The sequence below is a fragment of the Hypanus sabinus genome, chromosome 14 (assembly GCF_030144855.1).
Source record: "Hypanus sabinus isolate sHypSab1 chromosome 14, sHypSab1.hap1, whole genome shotgun sequence".
NCBI lineage: Eukaryota > Metazoa > Chordata > Chondrichthyes > Myliobatiformes > Dasyatidae > Hypanus > Hypanus sabinus.
Genome location: NC_082719.1, coordinates 77,373,312 through 77,390,716, shown reverse-complemented (window position 1 = coordinate 77,390,716; position 17,405 = coordinate 77,373,312). Strand labels below are relative to the sequence as shown.

The 17,405-nt window shown below is 43.9% G+C and overlaps 1 long non-coding RNA gene across 1 annotated transcript in view; it reads right to left on the bottom strand.

Moving 5' to 3' along the window:
- LOC132404901 (uncharacterized) overlaps positions 1-13,041 on the bottom strand; it is a 96,459-nt gene extending 83,418 nt beyond the window's left edge. Inside the window, exon 1 of the long non-coding RNA XR_009515701.1 lies at positions 13,009-13,041. This is a non-coding gene — a long non-coding RNA (uncharacterized LOC132404901). The remainder of the gene's footprint in view (positions 1-13,008) is intronic.
- Between the last annotated feature and the right edge of the window lie 4,364 nt (positions 13,042-17,405).

Genomic DNA, 17,405 nt, shown 5'->3' with positions numbered 1-17,405 from the left:
CGGAACTTTGCGCTACTGGTCATGCCTCAACTGTGCGCACCTGTGCTATAGGGGCTGGACTTCCAGAGCCATCTCGAAAGTGTGACTATGGCATATGACGGGCCCCTCCCACCACTCACTGTCAGGAATCCTCAGTTTGGTGGGACTTCGCCATATACTCCGCTACTGACCACACACACACACACCGAACCACACGTCTCGCTCAGCACCATGCCGACAGCTGCGCTACCAACACCACTTGCAGCCTCTCCACCCTCAAGATCCCTCCCCCATCGCATTTCGCCAACCTGACCTCCGACTGTAAGCCTGTGGCAACTAAGAGCAGGAGGTACAGCGCGGGGTACAGGGCCTTCATTCAGTCAGAGGTGCAGCGGCTGCTTGGGGAGGGGATCATTGAGCCAAGCACAAGCCCTTGGCAGTCCCAGGTGGTTGTTGTTCGGACTGGGCAGAAAAATAGGATGGTCGTGGACTATAGTCAAACCATCAATAAGTTCGCGCAGCTTGACGCGTACCCCCTACCCCGCATCGCGGATATGGTCAACCAGATAGCTCAGTACAAGGTGTACTCGACCATAGATCTGAAATCCGCTTATCACCAGCTCCCCATCCACCCAGAGGATCGCCCCTACACCGCCTTCGAGGCGGGCGGCAGGCTCTATCACTTCCTGCGCGTCCCATTCGGTGTCACAAATGGTGTCTCAGTCTTCCAGAGGGAAATGGACCAGATAGTGGACCAGTGCCAACTGAAGGCCACATTTCCCTATCTGGATAACATCACCATCTGTGGTCATGACTGGCCGGATCACAACGCCAACTTCCAACGATTTTTCCAAGAGGCCGAAGCCCTGAACCTTACTTATAACAGGGACAAGTGTGTGTTTGGAACCACCCGACTTGCTATCCTTGGGTATGTCGTGGAAAACGGGGTCATTGGCCCTGATCCCGACCGTATGTTAGAACTCCCTCTTCCCACCACTCTCAAAGCCCTCAGACGGTGCCTGGGTTTTTTTTCCAATTACGCCCAATGGGTCCCCCATTACACAGACAAGGACCGCCCCCTGGTCATGTCTACCAATTTTCCCCTCTCTGCTGAGGCCTGCGCGGCCTTCAGCTGCATTAAAGGGGACATTGCCAAAGCAACGTTGCATGCGGTGGACGAGACCATTCCCTTCCAAGTAGAGAGTGACACCTCCAATTTCACGCTTGCTGCTATCCTCAATCAGGAAGGCAGGCCAGTAGCATTCTTTTCTCGTACCCTTCAAGGCTCTGAAATTTGGCCTCTGAAATTTGGCACTCCGCGGTGGAGAAAGAAGCCCAGGACATAGTGGAAGCTATTAGGCACTGGAGGAACTATCTCGCTGGCAAAAGGATCACCTTGCTGACCGACCAGTGCTCGGTTGCATTCATGTTCAGCAACCAACAGCGGGGCAAAATCAAAAATGATAAAATTTTGCGGTGGAGAATAGAACTCTCCACCTACAACGATGACATCCTGTACCGGCCTGGCAGACTCAATGAGCCCCATGATGCCCTATCCCGGGGAGCATGTGCTAGCGCACAGCTCGACCAGCTGTATGCCCTTCATGCACATCTTTGCCATCCGGGGGTCACCCGATTTTACCATTTCGTGAAAGCCCAGAACCTGCCGTACTCCCTGGAGGACATCAGGACGATGACCAGGGACTGCCAAATTTGTGCAAACCGCACTTCTACTGTCCTGAAACGGTGCAACTTGTCAAGGCCACCCACCCTTTTGAGCGACTGAGTGTTGACTTTAAGGGCCCCATTCCCTTCACCAACCGCAATGTCTATTTTCTCAATATTATCGACAAGCACTCGCAGTTCCCTTTTGCAATCCCCTGCCCCAACAGCACTACCACGTCCGTCATAAAAGCCCTGCGCCAGCTCTTCACTCTGTTCGGATATCCCTGCTATATCCACAGTGATAGAGGGTCCTCCTTTATGAGTGACAAGCTGTGCCGGTACTTGCTAGCTAGGGGCATTGCTACTAGTCAGACCACGAGTTATAATCCCCGGGGAAATGGACAGGTGGAGAGGGAGAATGCCACAGTGTGGAAGGCCACACTTTTAGCCCTTGTCAAAAGGGTTGCTGGTCTCTCAATGGCAGGAGGTCCTCACTGAGGCACTCCACTCTATCCGCTCCCTGTTATGTACGTCCACCAATGCCACCCCTCACGAGCGCTTATTCTCTTTTCCCAGGAAGTCTGTCACTGGGACCACCCTACCAGTTTGGCTGACGTCCCCAGGGCCAGTCCTGCTCCGAAACATGTGAGGAGTAATAAATACTCCCTGCTGGTTGAGAGGGTTCATGAACCCCCAGTATGCCTCTGTGGTCTTGCCTGATGGGCGGGAGGACACGGTCTCCGTCCGCGACTGTTGTGGTTTTTCGTGCCTCGCAAATGACCAGGAGATGCAGAAGATTCTTCAAGAAGGGTTAAACTTTAATTTGCAAATCAAAGCTGAGACAGTCATTGAGCTAGTCACTGATTGCCCACCGATCCCCGGACACAGCATTTTTTATATCAATCTCCTGGTCCAGTTTCACACGAACCAGGTACGTCCCATTGACTTAATCATGTTTTAATCTACATCTCTTAGCTACCTCTCATTAATGCACCATTGTCTTTTACATTCCTAAGATTTCATTCTCTAGCAAATAGCAAATTTACATTCTTAATACTTCATTCTCCTGCTAAATTGGGTACATGCATAGCAAATGGGTTCTTGCTGGTGTGTGACAGGCCATAGTGTAAACAGACAATCTCTTCTCATGTGACCTGGCTGATTACATTCCCAGCACAATCTCTCTGCCTCTCTTTCCCCTGGTTTCCTCACTGGTCCCCTCTGCCCTTAGCTCCTCTGTCCCCCTCCTTGGGACTTCCAGTCCTGTCTGGGCTGTTTGAATTTAGTCTGTTCCTGATAGGGCATTTGTGGGAATGCTCCCCCAAAGACGATTATTGGCATGGGGTTTTCCAGCCCTCGTCATTGCTTTGTCCAGTTCGATGGCTTTGCTCGGACCGGTGGTTGCTGGCAGCATCTTTTTGTTTTTCTCTTTTTCCTTCTTTTTGAGCTCTTCGAGCTGCATTTCTATTAACTTTCTTTGCACCTCTTCCTGCTGCTCAGCCAACCTTAGTTTTTCCAGTATTTCTCAACCGCATGGACTACATGGTCTCTAAATTCTTGTGGGGTCTTTGACATTAACTCAACCACTTCCTCCAGTTTGGATTTTACTTGCGGAGGCATTGCATCCAAAATGCTATGTCGGAACAGTGAGGTCATAAATAAGCTATTCTCCACCTCTTGCTCAGTCTCCAGTCTCCACCTTTTCAACTGGTTTTCTACGTAGGCTGCTGGGTTTTCAGGGTCCACTTTGGGTGGATAAAGTTTTCTGAGGGCCTGGCATACCCTCTGCCTCACTCTGTCAAACCCGTCTCCATCAGTTCTTGGGTTGTTCGAGTTTACTATGCCAGCCATTTCCATTAGTTCGTTAAATTTGGTGGTTCCCATCAACTTTATCAACAGTGCCTTCAAATCTCCCATAGCCAATAATTGTCCCACTGTTTCTTCTTCAAAGGCTCTAATCCATTTCCCTGCTCCTTCATGTAGTTTGGGCAGAGTGTTTTTCAGCCCTTCTAGGTCCTGGGATCCCCAAGGGATATACTGCACTTGTCCTGATCCTTTTACTAACAACGGCATAATTCTTCCTCCTTCTTCCCACCAGCCCTGGCTCTCCTTCTCACCCGACTCCCCATCTGTCTCAGGGTATGTCTTTACTGCCTCCCACACAAATGTCTCCGGGGTCCTCTTCTTCCCTCGGTCTCCCTGTGGAGTCCTTCCTTTCTGTCCTGATTCAATACTTGGTTGGCCCCTGGAGTATTTTTCGCATCTCCTCTGGCAATCCCCTCTCAGTAACTTATCTGGCTCTCTCTCTACTTCCGCAAGTCGCTTCCCTACCGCCTCCTTCTGCTCTTCTAGGCTTCTGCCTCCTACCTCTTCCCCACAAATTCTCACATCCTCTCTCTCTCCACTTAACTCTTGCTCCTCCAATGAGTCACCTTCTTTTCTAGTCTGTTTATTTCTATAGTATAACCGATACTCCTTATATTCCTTTTCCTCTCTCAAGTATTTCATCCGTTCAATCCCTTCTTTCATTTCTCTCTGCGCCTGTTCCACCTTTATCCTTTCTGCCTGTATCTCCTTCCATATCACTGCTTTTTCCTTCTCGTATTGTTTTTTTTCTTCCTCATTATCCCAAACTTGTACCTCTCCCTGCATGTTTACTGTCCCCGTCATCAGGGGGCACTGCTTAGGGGTTCCTTCCTCATAATAGGGAGGGGGCTTTTCTGTTTCTTTCGCATCCGGGTACGGAGCTGAAGCCAGCTTCTCACTGTACCTTCCTCTCTCTCTAACAGGCCGATTCTCCAGCACCTTAGTGTCTTCCTCGCTTGTAATCAATATTCTACCTGTCCCCCTCAGCCTTTCTCCCTCCGTTCTGAAGAGTTTTAGCACTTCCATTTCTTGTTCTCTTTTTTGCCCTCTTTTCTTAGATTTATCTTTTGGTTTGTAATTTTTAATTAGTCCCTCCATTTCTTCGCACAAGTGTACATCAAACGTTCCTTCTCTTGGCCTCTTTGTGACCATTAGCGGTTAACATAAAAAATGCATTTCACTGTATGTTGCCATGTACATGTGACATTTTGCTAAGTCAATTAAGCATCCAGAATCAATGATAATGTGGGTTTTCAGATTTTATATTGCTTTAAAAATAAGAACCAGTAGGCAAGGAATTAAATATCTTTTTTCTCCAGCCTCAGCCTGAAACGTTAACTGTACTCTTTTCCATAGATACTGCCTGGCCTGCTAAGTTCCTCCAACATAGAAACACAGAAAACCTACAGCACAATACAGGTCCTTTGGCCCACAAAGCTGTGCTGAAGATGTCCTTACCTTAGAAATTACCTAGGGTTATCTATAGCCCTATGTGCAGGAGTCTCTTAAAAGACCCTGTTGTATCCATCTCCACCATCGTTGCCGGCAGCCCATTTCACGCACTCACCACTCTCTGAGTAAAAATCTTACCGCTGACATCTCCTCTGGACCATCTTCCAAGCTCATTAAAACTGTGCCCTCTCGTGCTAGCCATTCCAGCCCTGGGGAAAAAGCCTCTGACTTTCCACACAATCAATGCATCTCATCGTTTTATACACCTCTATCAAGTCACCCCTCATCCTCCATCGCTCCAAGGAAAAAAGGCAAAGTTCACTTAACCTTTTATCATAAGGCATGCTCCCCAATCCAGGCAACATCCTTGTAAATCTCCTCTGCACCCTTCCTATAGTGAGGCAACCAGAACTGAGCACAGTTCTCCAAGTAGGGTCTGACCATGGTCCTATATATCTGCAATATTACCTCTCGGCTCCTAAACTCAATCCCACAATTGATGAAGGCCAATGCACCATCTGCTTTCTTAACCACAGTGTCAACCTGCGCAGCTGCTTTGAGCATCCTATGGACTCAGACCCCAAGATCCCTCTGATCCTCCACTCTGCCAAGAGTCTTGCCATTAATACTATATTCTGCCATCATATTTGACCTAGCAAAATGAACCACCTCACACCTGTCTGGGTTGAACTCCATCTGCCACTTCTCAGGCCAGTTTTGCATCTTATCAATGTCCCACTGTAACCTCTGACTATCCACAACATCCCCCAACCTTTGTAGCATCAGAAAATTTACGAACCCATCCCTCCACTTCTTCATCCAGGTCATTTATAAAAATCACAAAGAGCAGGGGTCCCAGAACAGATCCCTGAGGCACACCCCTGGTCACTGACCTCCATGCAGAATATGACCTGTCTACAACCACTCTTTGTCTTCTGTGGGCAAGCCAGTTCTGGATCCACAAAGCAATGTCCCCCTGGATCTCATGCTTCCTTACTTTCTCAATAAGCCTTGCATGGGGTACCTTATCAAATGCCTTGCTGAAATCCATATACACTACATCTACTGCTCTACCTTCATCAATGTGTTTAGTCACATCCTCAGAAAATTCAATCAGGTTCATAAGGCAGGACCTTCCTTTCACAAAGCCATGCTGACTATTCCTAATTATATTATGCTTCTCCAAATTTTCATAAATCCTGCCTCTCAGAATCTTCTCCATCAGCTTATCAACCATTAAAGTAAGACTCAATGGTCTACAATTTCCTGGGCTATCTCTACTCCCTTTCTTGAATAAGGGAACAACATCTGCGACCCTCCAATCTTCCGGAACCTCCCATCCCCAAAGATCATCAGCAGTGGCTCAGCAATCTCCTTCTTCACCTCCCGCAGTAGCCTGGGTTACATCTCATCCGGTCCTGGCGACTTATCCAACTTGATGCTTTCTAAAAGCTCCAGCACATCCTCTTTCTTAATATCTACATGCTCAAGCTTTTCAGTCCACTGTAAGTCATCCCTACAATCGCCAAGATCCTTTTCTATAGTGAATACTGAAGCAAACTACTCATTAAGTACCTCTGCTATCTCCTCCAGTTCCATTAGTCTTGTGTATGTTGCTCAGGTTTTCTAAATTGATGCTTGAATAGCAAATTCTCTGAATAAGTAAAATGTACTTGGCACTAACCCTAATGTACTAACCCTAATGTACTTGGCACTTCCTACAGTTCTTTTGAATTTTCTCTGCATCCTCAAGACTACAACGACTCAAAACAAACACTTAACCCTCATGAAAAGCGACTGCAGCTGATGAATAGGATGAAGGAAATCAAAATGAGCAAATGCTGCTTGACTGTTGTGAGATAGCTCATATAAAGCACATCAGGACACAATATCAGAAGTAGTAGTTCGACCATTTAGTCAGTTGCTGATTTATTTAGTCGCTGTGTCCTGATGAATGATTGTTGTTTTAAGCTGTGAAAAGAAGTTCTTTGCCAAATGAAGTGCAGGATTCAAGCCCAATCGCAAACTCTGAAATGTTTCCCTTGGGAATTCATTCATCCTCAAGTGAAGTAAAAAGGTCAGCTGTCACCCGTGATTCTTCCTTCTACGTTAGTATGCACCTCCACATCACCATCATGAGACCCTCGGTATCTGGGCAACAAATGACATTATTTTGCCAATTGTCAACAATTCCGTTTTGTTCATTTCAATTACTTCATAGCTCCGTAACTGGTATTTAGTTACACTAGTTAAGCAGCAAGGATGTTTGTAGAATAACTTTGGAAGAGGACAGCGAGGCTTGAGAGGAAGTGCGGCGGCTGCCATTTTCAAATTGTCCAATTGCTTCTCAGATCGGAGTTCTGAGAGGCGGGACTGCGCAGGCACGTGAAGGAGGCCCGGGAAGGAGGGAAGATATATAAAGAATGCCGCCTTAAGAAGCGGGCAGCTTCGTTTGCGGGCAGCGGAGTGAGCCGGGCGCAGAGTGTAGGGCTTGGTGGAAGAGGGCATAGTAGGCTTATCTTTTAGTTCTTGTATTTTCAGTTATTTGGGAGGTATGAGTGTGAGGGCAGCTTGTTGTTCTCGGTGTCGGATGTGGGAGATCCTGGAGTCTCCGAGCCTCCCGGACGTCCACATCTGCGCCAGGTGCGCCGAACTGCAGCTCCTGAGGGACCGAGTTAGGGAACTGGAGCTGCAGCTCGATGACCTTCGCCTGGTCAGGGGGAGTGAGGAGGTGATAGAGAGGAGTTACAGGCAGGTGGTCACTCCGGGGCCACGGGAGGCAGATAGGTGGGTCACGGTCAGGAAGGGGAAGAGGCAGGTTCTAGAGAGTACCCCGGTGGCTGTACCCCTTGACAATAAGTACTCATGTTTGAGTACTGTTGGGGGGGGACAGCCTACCTGGTGGGAGTGACAGTGGCCGAGCCTCCGGCACAGAGGACGGCCCTGTAGCTCAGAAGGGTAGGGTTAAAAGAAAGAGGTCCATAGTAATAGGGGACTCAATAGTCAGGGGCTCAGACAGGCATTTCTGTGGAGGTGACCGGGAGTCCCGGATGGTAATTTGCCTCCCTGGTGCCAGGGATCGGGACGTTTCTGATCGCGTCCAAGATATCCTGAAGTGGGAGGGTGAAGAGCCAGAGGTCGTGGTACATGTAGGTACCAATGACATAGGAAGGAAAGGGGAAGAGGTCCTGAAACGAGAGTATAGGGAGTTTGAAAGGCAGTTAAGAAGAAGGACCACAAAGGTAGTAATCTCGGGATTACTGCCTGTGCCACGTGACAGTGAGAGTAGGAATAGAATTAGGTGGAGGATGAATGCGTGGCTGTGGAATTGGAGCGGGGGCAGGGATTCAAGTTTCTGGATCATTGGGACCTCTTCTGGGGCAGGAGTGACCTGTTCAAGAAGGACGGGTTACACTTGAATTGTGGGGGGACCAATATCCTAGTGGGGAGGTTTGCTAGGGCTACAGGGCGGACTTTAAACTAGTAAGATGGGGGGGTGGGAGACTATTTGAGGAGACTATGGGAGAGGAGGTTAGTTCACCAGTGGAGCAAGTAAATAGACAGTGTGTGAGGGAGGAAAGGCAGGTGATGGAGAAGGGATGCGCTCAGCCTGAAGATGTAGGGGAGAAGAAAGAAAAGGATAATAAATTTGAATGCATTGTTAGGGATGGAAAGAGAGGAGGAGATGGAGAGAATCTTAAATGTATCTATTTTAATGCTAGGAGCATTGTAAGAAAGGTGGATGAGCTTAAAGCGTGGATTGATACCTGGAATTATGATGTTGTAGCTATTAGTGAAACATGGTTGCAGGAAGGGTGTGATTGGCAACTAAATATTCCTGGATTTAGTTGCTTCAGGTGTGATAGAGTAGGAGGGGCCAGAGGAGGAGGTGTTGCATTGCTTGTGCTTTGGAAGGATAGATTAGAGAGCTCCTCTAGGGAGGCCATTTGGGTGGAATTGAAGAATGGGAAAGGTGCAGTAACACTGATAGGAGTGTATTATAGGCCACCTAATGGGGCGCGTGAGTTGGAAGAGCAAATGTGTAAGGAGATAGCAGATATTTGTAGTAAACACAAGGTGGTGATTGTGGGAGATTTTAATTTTCCACACGTAGACTGGAAAGCTCATTCTGTAAAAGGGCTGGATGGTTTAGAGTTTGTGAAATGTGTGCAGGATAGTTTTTTGCAACAATACATAGAAGTACCGACTAGAGATGGGGCAGTGTTGGATCTCCTGTTAGGGAATGCGATAGGTCAGCTGACAGATGTATGTGTTGGGGAGCACTTTGGGTCCAGTGATCACAATAGCATTAGCTTCAATATAATTATGGAGATGGACAGGATTTTTGATTGAGATTTTTGATTGGAGAAAGGCTAACTTTGAGGGGATGCGAAGGGATTTAGAGAGAGTGGATTGGGTCAAGTTGTTTTATGGGAAGGATGTAATAGAGAAATGGAGGTCATTTAAGGGTGAAATTATGAGGGTACAGAATCTTTATGTTCCTGTTAGGGTGAAAGGAAAGGTTAAGGTTTGAGAGCACCATGGTTTTCAAGGGATATTAGAAATTTGGTTCAGAAAAAGAGGGATGTCTACAATAGATATAGGCAGCATGGAGTAAAGGAATTGCTTGAGGAATATAAAGAATGTAAAAGGAATCTTAAGAAAGAGATTAGAAAAGCTAAAAGAAGATACGAGGTTGGTTTGACAAATAAGGTGAAAGTAAATCCGAAAGGTTTCTACAGTTATATTAAAAGCAGGAGGATAGTGAGGGATAAAATTGGCACCTTAGAGAATCAGAGTGGTCAGCTATGTGTGGAACCGAAGGAGATGGGAGAGATTTTGAATGATTTCTTCTCTTCGGTATTCACTAAGGAGAAGGATATTGAATTGTCTAAGGTGTGGGAAACAAGTAAGGAAGTTATGGAACCTATGACAATTAAAGAGGTGGAGGTACTGGCGCTTATAAGAAATTTAAAAGTGGATAAATCTCCAGGTCCTGACAGGATATTCCCCAGGACCTTGAGGGAAGTTTGTGTAGAAATAGCAGGAGCTCTGACGGAGATCTTTAATATGTCATTAGAAACAGGGATTGTGCCGGAGGATTGGCGTATTGCTCATGTGGTTCCATTGTTTAAAAAGGGTTCTAGAAGGAAGCCTAGCAATTATAGACCTATCAGTTTGACATCAGTGGTGGGTAAATTAATGGAAAGTATTCTTAGAGATAGTATTTATAATTATCTGGATAGACGGGATCTGATTAGAAGTAGCCAGCATGGATTTGTGCGTGGAAGGTCATGTTTGACAAACCTTATTGAATTTTTTGAAGAAGTTACGAGGAATGTTGACGAGGGTAAGGCAGTGGATGTAGTCTATATGGACTTCAGCAAAGCCTTTGACAAAGTTCCACATGGAAGGTTAGTTAAGAAGGTTCAGTCATTAGGTATTAATGTTGGAGTAATAAAATGGATTCAACAGTGGCTAGATGGGAGATGCCAGAGAGTAGTGGTGGATAATTGTTTATCAGGATGGAGGCCGGTGACTAGCGGGGTGCCTCAGGGATCTGTTTTGGGCCCAATGTTGTTTGTAATATACATAAATGATCTGGATGATGGGGTGGTAAATTGGATTAGTAAGTATGCCGATGATACTAAGGTAGGAGGTGTTGTGGATAATGAGGTGGATTTTCAAAGCTTGCAGGGAGATTTATGCTGGTTAGAAGAATGGGCTGAACTTTGGCAGATGGAGTTTAATGCTGAGAAGTGTGAGGTTCTACATTTTGGCAGGAATAATCCAAATAGAACATACAGAGTAAATGGTAGGGCATTGAGGAATGCAGAGGAACAGAGAGATCTAGGAATAACTGTGCATAGTTCCCTGAAAGTGGAGTCTCATGTAGATAGGGTGGTGAAGAGGGCTTTTGGAACGCTGGCCTTTATAAATCAAAGCATTGAGTACAGAAGTTGGGATGTAATGCTAAAGTTGTACAAGGCATTGGTAAGGCCAAATTTGGAATATTGTGTGCAGTTCTGGTCACCGAATTATAGGAAAGATATCAATAAATTAGAGAGAGTGCAGAGACGATTTACTAGGATGTTACCTGGGTTTCAGCAATTAAGTTACAGAGAAAGGTTGAACAAGTTAGGTCTCTATTCATTGGAGCGTAGAAGGTTGAGGGGGGATTTGATCGAGGTATTTAAAATTTTGAGAGGGATAGATAGAGTTGATGTGAACAGGCTGTTTCCATTGAGAGTAGGGGAGATTCAAACTAGAGGACATGATTTGAGAGTTAGGGGGCAGAAGTTTAAGGGAAACACGAGGGGGTATTTCTTTACTCAAAGAGTGATAGCTGTGTGGAATGAGCTTCCTGTAGAAGTAGTAGAGGCCAGTTCAGTTGTGTCATTTAAGGTAAAATTGGATAGGTATATGGACAGGAAAGGAGTGGAGGGTTATGGGCTGAGTGCGGGTAGGTGGGACTAGGTGAGATTAAGGGTTCGGCACGGACTAGGAGGGCCAAGATGGCCTGTTTCCGTGCTGTGATTGTTATATGGTTATATAATGCAAATATGCTATAAATGTATCTTAACTGATGGTTTTCTGAAAGCACCACATTTTTTGAATTATATGTAGTAGAACCTAATAAATCTGCCATTTAGTTACATAATCATAAAAGTCCACGTCAATAGTGTTCAAAGTCATTTCTCACTAGGAAACAGAAAACAATTACCTAAGGCTCAGAAGTATTTTGTACTTCTAAGTTCCAAGGAGAGGTTGCACCTCTGGTGGTGAGCTTGTCATGCTCTGCCCAGTGGTAGCCAAACCACATTTGGTTCCCACTTACCACCCAGCTCTCACCCCTGGCTCCAAGTAACTGTTTGCATTCAACAGTGGCCGCACCGAGGTATACTGCTCCAACAGGTGGGCTAAACCAGGTGAGGCTACCTGGGAACCTCCAACACCGGTGCGATAGGGTATGTTTTGAGGCTGTGAGAGTGTTACTTCCCCAGCCCGATGGCTTTTTTACCAATAAACTCCTCCCACGCAGTTGTTTTCCAGAACAATACTTTGTTGAGGAGCAGTTTCAATCATTCCTGAATAATAAGATATATCACATTTGCACCGCACCACCAAGCTACAAATGGTTTGGCAGAAAGGTTTGTCCAGAGTCGAAAGAACACACTGTGAGCAAAGTCAGCAGAACACTGACATTGAATACGAAGCTCACCAATATTCCTCCTTGCATATCGCAATTCACAACACTCAACAACCAACAACTCACCAGCTAGGATTGTAGACTTCAGGAAGGGTAAGACGAGGGAACATGAACCAATCCCATAGTGGGATCAGAAGTGGAGACAATGAGCGATTTCAAGAAAGCGCACCAATGAGTGAGCAGGACTGCATAGAACATCCTCAGGACACAACTACTGTCGTGGTTTATCGTGCCCCACAAATGACCAGGAGACACAGAAGATTCTTCAAGAAGTATTAAACTCTAATTTGCAAATCAAGGCTGAGACAGTCATTGAGCTAGTCACTGATTGCCCACCGATCCTTGTACATAGCATTTTTTATAGCAATCTCCTGGTTTAGTTGCATTAGCATATCCAATTGGTCTACAGTTGCGTCTCACAAGTACATCTAAAACGTTCTCCTTCGGGTGTACTAATAACGCCGAATTCAACGTCGAGATAAACCACAGTCAATGAAACCAGATCGCAGTAAGATTAACCATTTACTGTTCACTCTTCACATTAACATATGGTGAAAACTGTTGATAATACAATACAAGATTGATACAGTATTTGTTCCTTCCTTAATATCACATTTCAATTGTAAATACTTGTAAAGGTGACTATAACTACATTACACTAAGGTGCAGTATACAGGGAGAGTTTACCTGCTCCATTGACTACTTTAAATACACTTCCATGCAAACTATCCGCAACTCTTTAACTAACGAAAGCATAAACATTATCGACCGTCGTTACTTCTAACAGGATCGGCATTAAGATCTTAGTTCAATATATCGATTATCTATTAACTTACAGCGTTGCTCTCACTGTGATTTCTCATGCCTGCAAAACAACTTCTGCTCAGGTGTGCCTCGTGGTGAGCCCCCACCCTCGCGTTAATTTCAAACCGGTACTTTCCCACAAGACGCGGCGAAACCGGATGTGACGTCATCGCATGCCAATATATTTTACATGCAATGAATATACTTTAAACTAATTCTAACTAGAAAATACTATAAAATGAATTACTAAGCGAAAATATTATAAACTAAATAACTGTCGTAAAGACAGCACAACATCCACCACTATTGTTTCTACCCATTGACTTAATCATGTTCTAATCTACATCTCTTAGCTTCCTCTTATTAGCTCATCATTGTCTTCTACATTCAATTGGATACATGCATCGCAAGTAGCAAACTCAGACTACATTATTTTGGTTACACAGCAAACAATGCAACTTTTATACTCCAATACTACCAGACAGGGAAACCATCTGCAACTCATGCTGTCTACAGTGGACTGGCAGCATGGTGATATGCTCGCACCCCCCCGCCCCACCACCCCAGTAATTACCCGATCAATATCCTATCACCCAGCAGGAGATACAGAAACATTTCTGCACTGACATCCAGACTGAAAACTGGCTTTTTCCCCAGGGCTGTCGTGCAAGTGAGCAATGCCCCCCCCACCTCCATCCACCCATAGTCCATAGGCACTATGGACAATCACGAAATGGGCATGTGCAATATTTGAGATTAAATGGGACAGCTTCCTCCTTTTGATTTCAAAGTGGGTATGAACTTGAATGAAGCAGCCACTGTTTCTTTTAATTGTAATGTCATTTGTTTTTAATTCAGATGTAACCTAGATGTCATTCTAAATAACTCGAACATTATTTTAAATGTAGTCATTGTGTTTTTAGAAATTGAATTGTCACGATGTTATTTTGTACTGAATGGAGTAGCACTGCTATTTCATTGACCTGAGCAATGACAATAAAGCTCTGAAAAGAAGAGATAACACACAATTTCAGTACAGATCCAGGACTGTTTTCTCCTCCCATTTCACACAGGACCAGATAGAGTTCATTAACAATGAGTGGCTGAATACTACCCACAACTATCTAACAGACAAAAAGGACAAAACATAAAGTGGGCAGGGAAAGCCCAGATAGTTCTCAGCTCTCTCTTTCCATGTCTCTTAATCACAAATCTGCACTTTACCCAATCAACACCAAGATGTTACTAAATCCAGGTCCATGTGAGTACAAGGCTGGTGAAACACATGTTCACAAAGAGAAAAATATCCTGTCCAGTCATTGTAGCACACAGGATTTTGTTCTTATTGTCTTGTTGTCCAAGCTTATCTTTTAGTTACACACCTAAAATGTAAGTTTTGGCTTTCCTGCAATTTTTTTTAAAAAAATTTTATTAGTTTTTTTAATACATTTTACAGATTAAAAAACTCCAAATCCCAATGAGGAACATTAATACAGTGCAAAATTAAGCATACAATGACAAAATGATACAGAGAAAGAGAATTTTAAAAAAAGCTCCTAAATTGAAGACGTAAAATTAGTATCCTCCCCAAGCCCCACAACACAAAAAAAAACTCCAGACCAACCACAACACAATATAGAGAATATAAGTCAGGACAGCCAAACTCCCAGACTGTGAATACACTCAGCAACAGAGGATAATAATGCCTTCTACCAGAAAAAAAGGAGCTGTAAGCAAAGGACCAAAAAGAAAAAAAACCCTAGTCAAGAGGAAGGTTATGAAAGTACTCGATAAAAGGTCCCCAGACCTTATGGAACTTTAGATCCGAATTAAGAACTGAATAATGAATTTTTTTGAGGTCCAAGCAGGCCATAATGTAATTAAGCCATTGAGCATGAGTGAGTGGGGCAACATCTCTCCATCTGAGGAGGATCAAGCGTCTAGCCAGGAGAGAGGCAAAGGATAATATTCGGCATTTAGTCGGACTCAGATGTAAATCTGTCTCGCCCCAGAACAAGGCAATTAAGGGGTTTGGTTCTAGGTGCTGATTCAGAATATACGAATAAGTAGTGAAGACATCTTTCCAAAATTTCTCCAAGCTAGGACAGAACCAGTACATATGAATGAGAGAGGCCTCACCCCTCTTGCATTTATCACAGAGCGGACTAATGTCAAGGTAGAATCGAGATAGTTTAGATTTAGACATACGGGCTCTAGGAACAATCTTAAACTGTAAAAGGCAATGGCAAGCACAAAGAGAGGTTGAGTTAACCGATTTGAGAATCGAGTCCCAGCTCTCATCAGATAAGGAGGTATTTAAATCATGCTCCCATGCCATTTTAATTTTATCCACAGGGGCCCGTCGTAAGGCTGCTAACTTATTTTGGATAATTGATACTAAACCTTTACCTAGTGGATTAATGGAAAGAAATAAGTCCATAGCATTTTTTGCAGGCATTTCAGGAAAGTTAGGAATTAAAGGAGCAATAAAGTGTCTAATTTGGAGATATCTAAAAAAATGAGCATTGGGCAGATTGAACTTAACAGAGAGCTGCTGAAAAGAAGCAAAGCGATTATCAATGAAAAGATCTTCAAAACGTCTAATGCCCTTCCTATACCAAACATGGAATGCTGAATCGTATGTGGTAGGTAAAAAAAGGTGATTATGTACGACAGGGCTGGAAACGGAAAAACCATGGAAACCATAGCATTTCCTAAACTGAGCCTATATACGCAAAGTGTGTCTAACAAGAGGATTAGCTATTGATCTGGGCAGACTACTAGGGAGTGCAGAGCCAAGAAGTGCAGAGATAGATAATTCTTTAGTGGAGCTCAACTCCATTGCCACCCAATTAGGCCACTCGGGTTGGCCATGGAAGAAAGACCAAAAGGTAGCACAACGTATATTAGCTGCCCAATAATATAAACGAAAGTTAGGTAAAGCCATGCCACCCTCTTTTTTAGATTTTTGGAGATGGATTTTATTAATTCTAGAGCGCTTATTCTTCCACAGATATGACAAAATAATAGAGTCTAAGGAATCAAAAAAAGATTTAGGAATAAAAATTGGGATAGATTGAAATAAGTATAAAAATTTGGGAAGAACATACATTTTAACAACATTAATACGACCTACCAAAGACATAGATAGAGGTGACCATTGTACCAGACTCTGTTTTATAGTATATGAAAGATTGGCAAAGTTTTCATGAAAGAGATCTTTAAACTTCCTTGTGACTGTAATTCCAAGATAAGTAAATTGATTATGGACTACTTTAAAAGGGAGATCACAAAATGTTAATTCTTCTGCTTCTTTATTAATTGGGAAAAGTTCACTCTTATGTAAATTAAGTTTATAGCCAGAGATCTGGCTAAACTGGTCAAGAAGTGAAAACATTGGAGGTAAGGATGTAGACGGATTTGAGAGAAAGAGTAATAAGTCATCAGCATAAAGAGAAACTTTATGCTCAACACCCCCTCTCCAAATCCCGGTCAATTCAGGACAATTTCTAAATGCTATTGCCAAAGGTTCTATAGCCAAATCAAAGAGAAAGGGACTTAAGGGGCATCCCTGACGGGTGCCACGTTTGAGATTAAATACCTGGGATTTCTGAAAATTAGTTAAAACAGAAGCAGTAGGATACAGGTACAGCAATTTGATCCAAAAGAAGAAACTTTGACCAAGGTCAAATTTTTCTAAGACTGCAAAAAGGTAGTTCCACTCTATACGATCAAATACTTTCTCCGCATTGAGGGAAATAACACATTCAGGAATCCCAGTTGGAGGTGAGTATAAGATATTAAATAAACGCCGAATGTTAAAAAAAGGGAGACAGTTTTTAATAAAACCTGATTGGTCCTCAGAGATAATGGAGGGAATAACGGTTTCTAATCTATGAGCCAAAACTTTAGCTAAGATCTTTACATCAACATTGAGCAAAGAAATCGGCCTATACGAGGAACACTCTGTTGGGTCTTTGCCCTTTTTTAATAGAAGAATAATAGATGCCTCATTGAAAGAGGGTGGCAATTTGCCGTAATTAAATGAATCAGATAATACTGAAAGTAACTGAGGAGAAAGAAGTGAAGAGAATGATTTATAAAATTCTACAGGGAAACCATCAGGTCCAGGAGATTTCCCTGAGGACAGTGCAGAAATTGCAAAAGATATTTCTTCTGATGATATAGGCGCATTTAGTTTGGCTTTAGAATCAGATGAAAGTGAAGGAATATTCAGATTCTTTAAAAATTTATCAGCAGAGATATTGTCATTCGAAGATTCAGAGGAATAAAGCCGAGAATAAAAATTTTTAAATGCATCTTTAATTTCTAAATGATCCGATGTAAAGTCTCCATTCTCCTTCCGGATCTTTGTAATATGTTGTTTGGCCTTGGAACGCCTCAGCTGATTGGCTAGAAATTTACCAGA